Source organism: Microtus pennsylvanicus, chromosome 9, assembly GCF_037038515.1.
Source record: "Microtus pennsylvanicus isolate mMicPen1 chromosome 9, mMicPen1.hap1, whole genome shotgun sequence".
NCBI lineage: Eukaryota > Metazoa > Chordata > Mammalia > Rodentia > Cricetidae > Microtus > Microtus pennsylvanicus.
This window is the reverse complement of record NC_134587.1, coordinates 66,144,419-66,155,806: the sequence shown is the minus strand read 5'-3', so window position 1 is coordinate 66,155,806 and position 11,388 is coordinate 66,144,419. Positions and strand designations below refer to the sequence as shown.

At 43.7% G+C, this 11,388-nt stretch overlaps 1 pseudogene; it reads right to left on the bottom strand.

The window, feature by feature from the left end:
• Positions 1–10,921: 10,921 nt before the first annotated feature.
• Positions 10,922–11,388, bottom strand: LOC142856879 (small ribosomal subunit protein uS13 pseudogene; annotated as a pseudogene).

Here is an 11,388-nt window from a genome sequence, read left to right as displayed (position 1 = left end):
CCTACCCCCACACATCAACACCTGAGATTGGGAGGCATGATGCGAAAGACACAGAGAATAAATAAGAAATAAATAAAAGGATCAGAAGGAAATCCAGAGTTGAGTGTATCGTATTTTGCCCTTTTCTTCCCATGCAACAGTTTATAGTTTTGTGCTGTGCAAAATAGTGTTTAGAATTGCCGCGTGTAAATAGTAAGGGTATCATTTGACAAGCAAACGAGGCAGAAGAGAGATTCACGGATGGAATAATAGCTTTTGACCTTGTCTGAGAGGTAAAACCTTGGCGGCATTTGGTGGTCTCTGGGAGTTACATTTTATATGAATATTATGAAAACTTGAAGCTTAGTTACTCTTGAAAGACTATAACTACTTTTTATGGGATTGTGAGGGATCTGTAAAATGTATCTTACACTTCCTGGGTTTTTACAATCAAGTTGTGCCCCAATGCTTTTTGCCAAGTAATCCTGCTTTTCTCATTTAGAGGAATTTAGAATTTGCTCCAGGCAATGGTACACTGTGATGAACCTTCAAGATGAGCCTACTTTCTCTTGAAATTCACGGGACAGCCCCATTGGTAGATGACGTCATTGCTGTCCCGCAGTGGGTGGTGGAGCAAGGTCAGTCTCTGCCCCTCACAGGTTCTATGCTGCACGATGCTTATGACGTCAGAGACATGAAGCTCCCCAGTTCACAGAGGTAGATGGCCAGTAAATACTTGCTATCTTCTGCTTCCTGTTGAATTAGCTCCACTCTAGGAACTGGATATTGACCTGCATCACCTGAATGTTAATTGGCACACCCTTCTCTTCCCACGCTCCCCTGTGAGGGCAACACCAACTCTGAGAATATGAGTTCCTTTTTCATTTTTTTTTTTTTTTTGAAACAGGGTCTCTCTATGTGTAGACCAGGCTGTCCTGAAACTCACGGAGATCCACCTGCCTCTGCCACCCGAGTCCTGGGATTCAAGGCATGCTCTGCGGCTCCTGATAAGAATTTCCTTTTCCTTACTTTTACTAGGTTTCTTACTTTTCTTTCTCCTCTGCCTTTCTCCTTGTTTTTGCTCAGTTCCAGTCTCTTGTGCTTCTCTACACAGTATCTTGGGCTAATGATTGTTTTTGCCAACTCACACGAAGGTCTCATTAATCCATGAGAAACCTCAGCACAATCTAGACAAGGGCTCTCTCAGGGGAGAATTTTTGAGTTTCCAAGTGGGTTTCATGAAGGAGATGATGAAGGAGAATTTTGGTGTCTTTGGCTATAATAAAGTATTCCAGGAAACCTCCCTACTCCCAGTGCTGGAAATGGAACCCAGGGTTTTGTGTACACAGACAGGCAAGAGCTCTCCTGCTGAGTTACAATCCCAAACCTCAACAATGAAGTATTCTTAAGACAACAAACAATGGCTATATTATGCTATTTGCTAGACTGTTTTTTTAAAAAAATGATACTCAGCATAGGGGCTATTGCTGCAAATGTCTTGGTATCTGGTGTGTCAGGGATTATAATATGTGCTTGCCTGTCAGTTTCTTCACCTTTAACGGACACAGCCAAGTATGTCTCTACCATCCCCGAATCTCAGCATTCAAGAGATTGAGGCAGGAGGGTCATGAGTTCAAGGCCAGCCTGGGATACAGAGCAAAACTCTAACTAGGTGGGAGTAAATATCTAGTTTTCTAGTAGAGGTCAGGAGACTAAAAAGGGGACCACGTGACTGGAAGAAGAGGACTTGTTAGGAGGAGAGAGGGGAAGTCTTTAGAACACAGTGGAAGGGCTAAACTGGGCTAACAGAGCATAGCAGGTAAGTGGAGGGACAGAGAAATGGAGGTAGGGCCATGGTAGCCTGTCGGGGGGCATCAGAGAGAGGCATGCCAAATGACATATACAAAAACTTCATATGGAAAATCTATTGCTTTGAGATGAACACAAAAAGCTAGAGAAATAAAAGTTACTTAAACTATTTTTAAAAACTAAATAAAAAACAATTCAAAATTGCTTTACACTTTTCGGTTAGTATTATGAAGTTCAGTATGTTAAAGTAATGGGATGAATGACAACTAATTGTCAACCGGACTGGACTTGATACAGTAGGGTGAGCTCAGAAAAGGTAATATGTAGGGGAAAGTATGAAGAAATCTTAAATAATTGTCTGAGAACGAATTCTACCGCTAACTACTTAATAGTGAAATAATGCTGGCTTGGGGTTACTGTTGCTGTGAGGAAACACCAGGACCAAAGCAACCTTTGGTTGAGGGAGGAAAGGGTTTATTTGGCTCATACTTCCACATCACTGTTCATCATCAAAGGAAGTCAGGACAGGAACTCAAGCAGGGCAGGAGCCTAGAGGCAGGAGCTGATTCAGAGGCCGTGGAGGGGTGCTACTTACTCCTTACAGCTTGCTCAGCCTGCTTTCTTACAGAACCCAGGACCACCAGACCAGGGATGGCACCGCCCACAGAACGTTCTGACACACACACATCCTTGTATGACCATCCTGCAAACCTGTGATCGAGACAGCCAATTTCATTATGATAAGAAAACTAAGGCGAGAAAGTTCAGTAATTAATATAACATTGCCAAAGATGGCAGGCACAGCACCCAGACCCCAGTTCTTGGACCTAACTGGACACACACTATGCTGTGTGTATGGTTTAAGTGTGCCCCCTCAGGGGTCACGTGCTGAAGCATGGGCCTAGTGGGAATTCCTTACATAAATTATGGTTATGCCCTTGTAAGGGACGGGACAGTGGGGCTCCAGCCTCTCTGGGGGCTTCCTATTTGAAGACATAAGATCTCCCCCACCCCATCTCTGCTATCCACTATTAGGTCCTCACCAGAGTCCAAGATGTTTGGGCAGTCAGCCTCCACAATTGTGAACTGAATAAACCTCTTTTTTTATACGGCAGCCTGATTCAGATATTCTATGGCAGTAATACAGTATATACATATATACAAACAAGGGCTGGGAAGATGTAAGAGTACTTGCTCTGAAAATATAAGGTATGGAGTTTAGTTCCTTGCACCCATGTTAAAAGCCAGCTCTCCCCATCACAGCGGACAGTAGGGAAGCATCAGTGGAAAAAACCTTTGTTAAAATTCTTGCTTTAGCATTTCCTCGCTTGGAGGTTAGCCTTAACTTCACAGAGTCTACTCTGGTCTGGGTCTAAAGTGTCTCCTCCGGGCCCACATGTTAAACAAAGGCATTGTCCCAGCCTCCTGCTGTTAGAAGATGGTGGAGCCTTCCAGCGGCGGTGTTTGGTGGGCGGTTTTGGTTCGTACTGAGTGTGCCCATAAAAATATTGTGGGACCCTGCTCTCTTTCTTGTTCTCGTTTGTGCTCTAGCCAGGAAGTGAATGCCTTGCTCTACCCCATGCAAAATTACAGGGTCAAATGGTCATGGCCCAAAACCTCCAAACCACGAGTTAAGTAAGAATTGCAGTTTTTAATTTCAGGTATTTTGTTATAGTATCAGAAAGCTGAAATAGTCTCCACTTAGTCATTTATGAAGTGATAATAATATTTAAATTTCAGGTGATTAGAATTAATTAAAATGATATGTGCATCATACTTTGTGTATGACAAACAGCCAATGTCAAATATGGGCATTGACAGCGCTTGTCAAACCCATAGAAGACCATGCTTCAAAGCTCAGCCACGAAAAAAGTTTAAATTCCAAAGTTGGGTTTGTGGGCACATGGGAGAAACTCCAAATACATATGAAACGGCTTAGGTCCTTCTCTAATTTTAAGTTTGCTGAAAAACGTTTATTTATTCATTCAACTTACAAATGTGATGAAAAGTCTACTAAATCAGATTATCCCTTCACTCATGTAAGTAGAAAAACTCCAACGCTGCCCAAAATAGCATTTACGGCACCAGCTAAGTCTTCTAGCGCCCCGCTCTGCCGCTGTTTCCTAGCGGTGATGCGGCCCTCGGTGCTCACCCCGCCTTACCTCAGACCACTAAGAGGTGCCTCGTCCTTCCAGCAGCTTGAAAGCTTTTATCTTCCGATGTTGCCAGACTGTAGAGCTGGTCAAACCTTTGGGACTTGAAATATATTGATTTCATAAGCAAAATCTATATCTCCTGTTGGAAGTGCCTTATTTCCCAAGCTAGTGGGTTTATTATAGACGTTTTAATTTTGAGGCCTTTAAAATTGTTGTGATGAAAAGATGTTTAAGGAACATCCAAATTCTATTAAAACACCCAAGGCGTGTGTGTGTGTGTGTGTGTGTGTGTGTGTGTGTGTACTGAATTTCTAGTGGGATGTTATTGCCAGTGGTGGCGCTACACTTTAGAGGCACAAGGCTGCAGCGAGAAGCCAGCAAGAGTGCAGCGAGAAGCCAGCAAGGGTGCAGCGAGAAGCCGTCTTTCTTCAGCTGCGGCTATTGCTTTCCCTAAGCATGATACAATGTCTGTAATCCACTGTGGAAATAACGGTGACCCAAAAATACTGATGCAGTTTAAACTAGTTATTCAAACCTGCCTTTTAATTTTTAAAAGAATATGCTTTGAAAAGCCTCTTGTGGGCGAAGAGATGGCTCTGTGGTTCCGAGCGCTGGCTGCTCTTGCGGAGGATCCCAATTCAGTTCACAGTACCCACGTGGTTTCGGCAGAGCTGTTTGGTTATTAAGGTCAGATGAGTCGACTGTAAATTCTGTTTAGCCTCACCTATTGTAGTAATTCTAGAGTTTTACGTTCTTGGTTTCTAAAACTGTTAATGCAAGAAGTGTCAAATGTTTTAAGATTAAATAGCAGACAACTTACTTCTAAAACTTGATTTTTAGTCTTCTTAAAAATTTAAATTTAAAGTATATAGTAAAGAGTGAGCATTAGCAAAAGGAATAATAAAGACTCAAACATTTCAAGGACAAACTTTAACTGCTAAAGAGTTGTCCATTAACTTGCTTAGTCAGATGCCCCAAGGATTCATGAAACACCCTGAACTGTAGAAGTCCATGTTTAAGATGATAAAATAAAAAAGTAAAATAAAGTGGTTTAGGGCAAGTCAGTTAGCTTTGCCTTTCTTCAGGCTCTAAGGATGGAAACCAAGATTTATCTATTGTCCATGATTGTCTTCAGTTCTAGTGCAAACCATCCGACGTGCCTGTGATTGTGTGCCACGATTCCAGGAGAGACAGGAACAAACATCTACTCATCCTAGACAGGGAACCAGGGATAGACCAAAGGAAGGAGACTACCAAAGTCCAGCATGGAGGCCCAAGTAGTTTTAGTGGGATGCTAATTGAATCTGGGTAAGGGGTTACTTCAAGGAGCAAAAATGCCTCCAAGACAGCAAGAGCACCACATGCACCCTAGCATGGGGTGACAGACCCCAAGAGCTGGAAACCTGGAGCACGCTGAAGGTGGCTCAACAGGCTCCAGGCAGCTCAGCTGGTCTCTGCATCTTCTAGGCCGCTCAACTTCTCTCAGACCGTGTCCTGAAGCATATGCACTCTCAGAGCTTACTTACTTTTCTGCTGTTGTGAAGAGACGTTATGTGATGTGAAAGAAGAGGGCAAAGTATTAGTTGTGGAGAAGTTTACATGGGCATAGGACAAAGGGGTAGGTGTTTTAGATAGGGTTACTGCCGCTGGGATGGAACACCACGAACAAAAGCAACTTGGAGAGGAAAGGGTTAGTTTTGCTTATATTTCCACACCACAGATTATCACTGGAGGAAGTAAGAGCAGGGACCTGGGGACTGGAGCTGATGCAAAGACCGTGGAGGAGTGCTGCTTATTGGCTTGCTCCTCGTGGCTTGTTTTGTCTACATATAGAGCCCGCAGCACCAGCCCAGTGAGATCCCCAATCACAAGGGGCTGGGCCCTCCTGCATCAATCACTAGTTAAAATGTCTAGCAGGCTTGCCTATAATCCCATCTCATGGAGGCATTTCCTCAGCTGAGGTTCCCTCTTCTCAGATGACTCTAACTAGTGTCAATTTGACCTAAAACAAGCTGACATGGTGGGGGAAAGGTGGGATCTGGGGGAAAGGATTAAGTAAACCTAAGGATGTATGCAAAAGTCATCTAGAAACGTACTGTTTTATAAGACAGTTTAAAAATAACAGAGGTATCCTGCATGATTGGACAATACTTCTCCCAGAGGCCAAAGGATTTTAAACGAAACGTCCCATAGTTCCCTACAAATTGTTGGACAGGGAAACCACAAAGGATCCCAAATACCAGCTACTGTCATTATAGTTGGTTTCCCACCGAAACTGGAGAAGACTCCCACACACTTTGGATGCAGGACATAGAAAACAAGATGTAACTGTGCTGGCAGCTCCCCTCTTGCTCACGAATACATAATGCCAGAAGCATGGTGACCTATGTAGGAGCTGGAGGAGAAAAGCCATCAAGGGTCTTACCCAGATGTGGATGAAGATGTTGAAATACCTACCTGCCAGGCGAGACCGTGGGTGCAGTGGTGGCGCAAGTATTTGGGGGATAACCGATTGTTTTCTGATTGCATTTGAGAACTGTCCAGCAGGAAAGGCCATATGCCTAGTACTGAAACCTGGTCAAAAAATCTATAGCAGAGGATGTAACGGGCCCCGGTGGGGGGGGGGGGATCCTGCTATTGATAATTTATTAAATGGATGTGTAGTCTAGGCGCCTTGTAAATATTTATGTTTTTAGCCATAGCTGTTTTTAGCTTTAGTTAGGAAAGCCTCTTTTTGCATTGGGCAACAGTGCACAGACTCAAAACTGGTCAATGCGTGGAGAATATGTGACTAACTGAGTACTCAGCCCCAAACAGAATGCTATCACCAAGGTCCAGGGAACATTCTGGAAGAGGCAGTGGAGGAGCTGGAAGGGTGCTATGAAATGCTGTCTTCTGGATACATCATGGCTACCATGATCGTGAACACACAGCAGCTATGGCTACTCTACAAGAATCATGTGTGCACATGCATGCACACACACATACACACATGTGTACATACACAAGATGTGAATGTAGAAAGGAGAGTAGTTGGGAAAAAGAAAGAGTTTAGCAGAAATGGGACAGAGAAGATAAGAGTAAATATAAGATAAATAAATATAAAATTATTTTTAAAAGTTGAAGAAAAGGAGATTCTCAGAAAGGACTCACAGCTTCCAAGTCTACGTCAAGACACCCACTTTGAGAAATATTAATTTACTTCCATCTTTATTTTGTAGATGACAGAACAGAAATACAATATAATTGTGGCTGTGAATCGTGATTGAAGTTTCTGTGTCCTTGTCTAGACATTTCTCCCTACTTACTGTGGTGAATATATGGCTATGAATTGTGCAATTTCATGTCCCAAAACTTCTGACAGGATTTGATTTTGGTATAAGATATTGTAGAGGGTTTCACGGTGGACTCATGTTTCTAGAGAACTGCCAACCTGACCTTTGAGAAGTTATTAGCTGACATATCTCAGACGCATGAAAGAGAGGCCAACGTGGATGCAAGACATGAGGCTGCTTTCTACTATAAAGAATTTCCTTCATTCATAGAAAAGCAGGCAGGCAGACAGACAGACAGATCTCTTTGTTGTTATACTCTACCTACCACCAGTTAGTAGTAGCTGAGGCTAGACACAAAGGGGCATGACCTGAGGCTATACCTTGCCTGACTCACACGAAGGCAGCTTTTAGCTTTTTGTTCCATCTCCAGCCATAAACTTTAATTTCTCATTGATAAAAGCAGATAACATAAAATATGGGAGAAATGCAAAAATGATTATACATAAAAGATTTCAAAATGAGAGCATTCGGGAAAAACTCTCAGGAAATGCTAATGTTTGAAGCTATCATTTTCCCCAGGGGACAAGAATTTGATTTCAGGGATAAATAACTCGGTAGCTGGAAGGAGTTATTACTGTCAAAAGGTCAAAAATATTTGAGGATTTGAAAGGAATCCATGAAAGACATGAGAGAATGCCATTGTCTCCATCCAAGAGAAAGGGCCGAGTTCATGGGAAAGCAAAGTGAAGAAGTCAAATCATGTTTTCTGTGAAACACAGACCTTGTAGGTACTCATCAGAGGAAATTACACACCAAGAGGGCAGTTCAAAGAGAAACTCATTACTCCCGCTACAAATGCACAGAATTGCAAATACAGGGCAATGCTAACTGTCTCTTGGTTCTCGATACGCAGTCAACAGCTTTTGCAAGCTATAATCTAGTTCTTAAGGGCCTACACTCACAATTACACTGTGGGTGAGGCCATCTGACCACAAACTGCACAAGTTGTGTAATGTTTTCCACAAATGTCAGGTTCACAGTTCATTAGAGAAGACCGTGAATTCCAGGCCAGGCATCTCTTTCCTGTGCTGTTGCTCCACCGCGGGGTTAGCTATCTGAACACATCCCTGTGCCCACACTCTCCCTGTGTGACACCACCTGATTTTAGGTCCCATTTGTCTGCCCCCTGTGCACTTTGCCTAGATTGGGTGCCTAACCTGGATCTGCTCTCCCCACCACACAAACATTTTGGGGAGTATCTCAGGTTCAACAGTCCTCAGCTCTGCACTTCCTGTTTGCGTCTCATTCAAAGGCAGCCTTGGCTACCTGTGGGTGGCTCTTGATGGCATTCCCGTGAATATTTTGTGCCTCATTCTCTTCTTCATTCTCCCCCATGGACATTTCTTTACTTCCTTCCGTGTTGTTCATTATCCTTAGCTCTCTTGCCCGGATCTTGTTCAGTGCGACTGCATCCGATAATAGTTCCTCGTTACCCACAGGAATAAAGTCAAGCTCTTTCGAGCATCAGTGAAGGTGTTTGAGTCTTGATTCTCCATCTTCTTGACTTAACCCTTCTATTCCCCCAAGGTTGGGGGTGGGGTGTCAGAGCGGAACCTTGTCACATAGTCTTCAGACTCATAGTTCCACGGAACCAAAATACCTCCTCCAGCCACACTTCCTTACTTTGCTGAGCTAGCTGTTAAACTGGTCCTTGGTGGCTCAGTGCAGGTATGCATCCTTTCTAGGAGGGTCCTCACCTTCCCTTATTGGGTTAGGCACATCTCTTTTTCACAGCCTTAGCATCGCGATGTACTCTAAGTTATATACCTGTCCTCGTCTTAGTGAACAGAAGTTACCAGAAAAAAGCTGCGCTGGACAGTCTGCAAGGTTGATTGACTTATCTCAAGTTTCAAGAATGCTTGGCCTGTTGCAAGTCTGGAGACAAAATTTCCTGAAGCAACCTTATCCCTTTTAATGACCGTGTATTGCCCTCTTGTGTACCTGCCCTAACATCTTTGCAGTCATTAAGTAAATCCTATGGAATATGCAGAGAACTAATTTCCAAGGAACCAAAGAGGTAAGGGTGCGTCAGATCACTCCTGTAGCCTAAAGCAGAGGTTTCCCCACTTTTCGTTAACCTGACTACATATTTCCGCCAGTGTCATGAAAAGTGTGTGTCTCGATTCATGACTTTCTTTGTGCTATTCCTATAAAAATTTTGTGAAACTGCTTCCACATTGAACACGCAGTTTGGGGTAACATGAATTTGTGTTCCCTGGCCATGGTCACTCATATTTGACTCTAGAAAAACTATGTGTTAACCCCTTTGTGTGAGGTTGTGTGAGGAGTGTCCCCAGTAGGCTCAGGGAATTGAACACTCAGTCCCCAGTCTGGCTTCTATTGTGGGGGGAAGTTGTGGAAACTCGTGGAGGTTCAGCCTTGCTGGAGAAAGTCTGTAACTGGAGATAGACTTGGGGGAAGCAGGTTGACAGCTTGACCTCACTTGCGGCTCAGCATCTGCTTCCTGCCTGAGCCTGGAAAAGCAACCACCCACTTTCCTTCTCCCTGCTGCCTCCATGCCCTGTCTCCTGCTATGGAACCCTATGCCAACGCAAACACCTCCCCACCAAGGTTTGTTTTCAGCCATGCTATTTTTATCATAGTAACAGAAAAGTAACTACTATATCAAGTAACTATTTCCGAGATGAACACCCACAATGTGCCACACCTACCCCAACAAGGAATCCCTGGCATTCCCCTTAAGGTATGATGACGGGAAGCTGTGTTTACAACCTGGCAAACAACAGAAAATGCTAAGGGACAAAGATAAGGAATAAAAATGCAATGAAAGGACTCGAGAAATGGGCTGTATTTGTGGTCTAAAACTCTGCTTTTGGCCCTAATGTCCACAGGATAGTGTTGAATTTATAGATACTTGAATTTGTCTCTTCGTCTTTCATAATATGCTTCATACTTTTTAAATACAATTAGCTTAATCTAAGAATTTGTCCAGGGATAAGAAATAATGAACGATGACGAATAAATAATGACGAATAAATGAAGATACCCTTCAGTGACATGGTAGGTGCGGAATCTCACGCCTTACAACTGTAAGGGTATTTGTTGTTGTCAGGAGCATTGGTGACACACAGGCAAAACAAAGATTCCAGGATAGTCAAAACAATCCTGAATAGTCTAAGAACCTCAGAAAATCTGGCCACCCGTGATTTCAAGCTGTACTAACTACAAAGCTATCCTAATGAAAACAGCATGGCATTGGCCCAAAATAAACACGTTGATCAATGGAGTGGAATTGAAAACCCAGACGCAAATCCACACACCTATGGACACCTGATTTTTATTAAAGAAGGCAGAAACACACCTTGGAAAAAAAGACAGCATCTTCAACAATGGTGCTGGTCAAATTAGATATCTGCATGTAGAAGAATCCAAATAGATCCATACTTATCACCCTGCACAAAACTCAGCTTCAAATGGATCTAAAACCAGATACGCTGAGCCTGATGGAGAAAGAGAGGAAGAGCCTTGTGAGAGAATAGTGGGGAATAGCTGGATGGGATCCTGGGAGGAAGGACTAATTGAATCCGGTTCTTCCTATCGCCTCTTATACCCGTCGTAATTTTGTTAATTTTTTTCGCAGGCATATAAACTATTTATTAACAGCGAAGACCCGGGGACCCATTACTTCTTGGATACACCCACAGTGCGGCCTCAGCTCCCAGTGGTCTTGGTGTGCTGACCTCGGACACAAAGGCCCCGAAAGTGGCGCAGCCCCTATGGGCTCTAATCTTCAGTCGCTCCAGGTCCTCACGTAGCTTGGTGTCTAGACCATTGGCAAGAACCTGGCTGTACTTTGCGCCCTTCACACCCTTCTGTCTGTTCAAGAATCAGTCTGGGATCTCGTACCATCGGGATTCTGCATGATGGTGATCACACGCTCCCCCTCGTCCTCCTTGAGCTCTCCAACCCACTTGGCGAGGTCAATGTCCGCTTTCCTCTACACCACGTGAGCGTATCTCCACCTCACAACCTTAACGGCAGTGATGGCAAAGACTATTTTCCACCGCCCATTGATGTTGGTGTTGAGTACTCGCAAGAAGTGCTGGAACTTCTCAGGGATCACGAGAGACATGGCGGCGGCACAATCG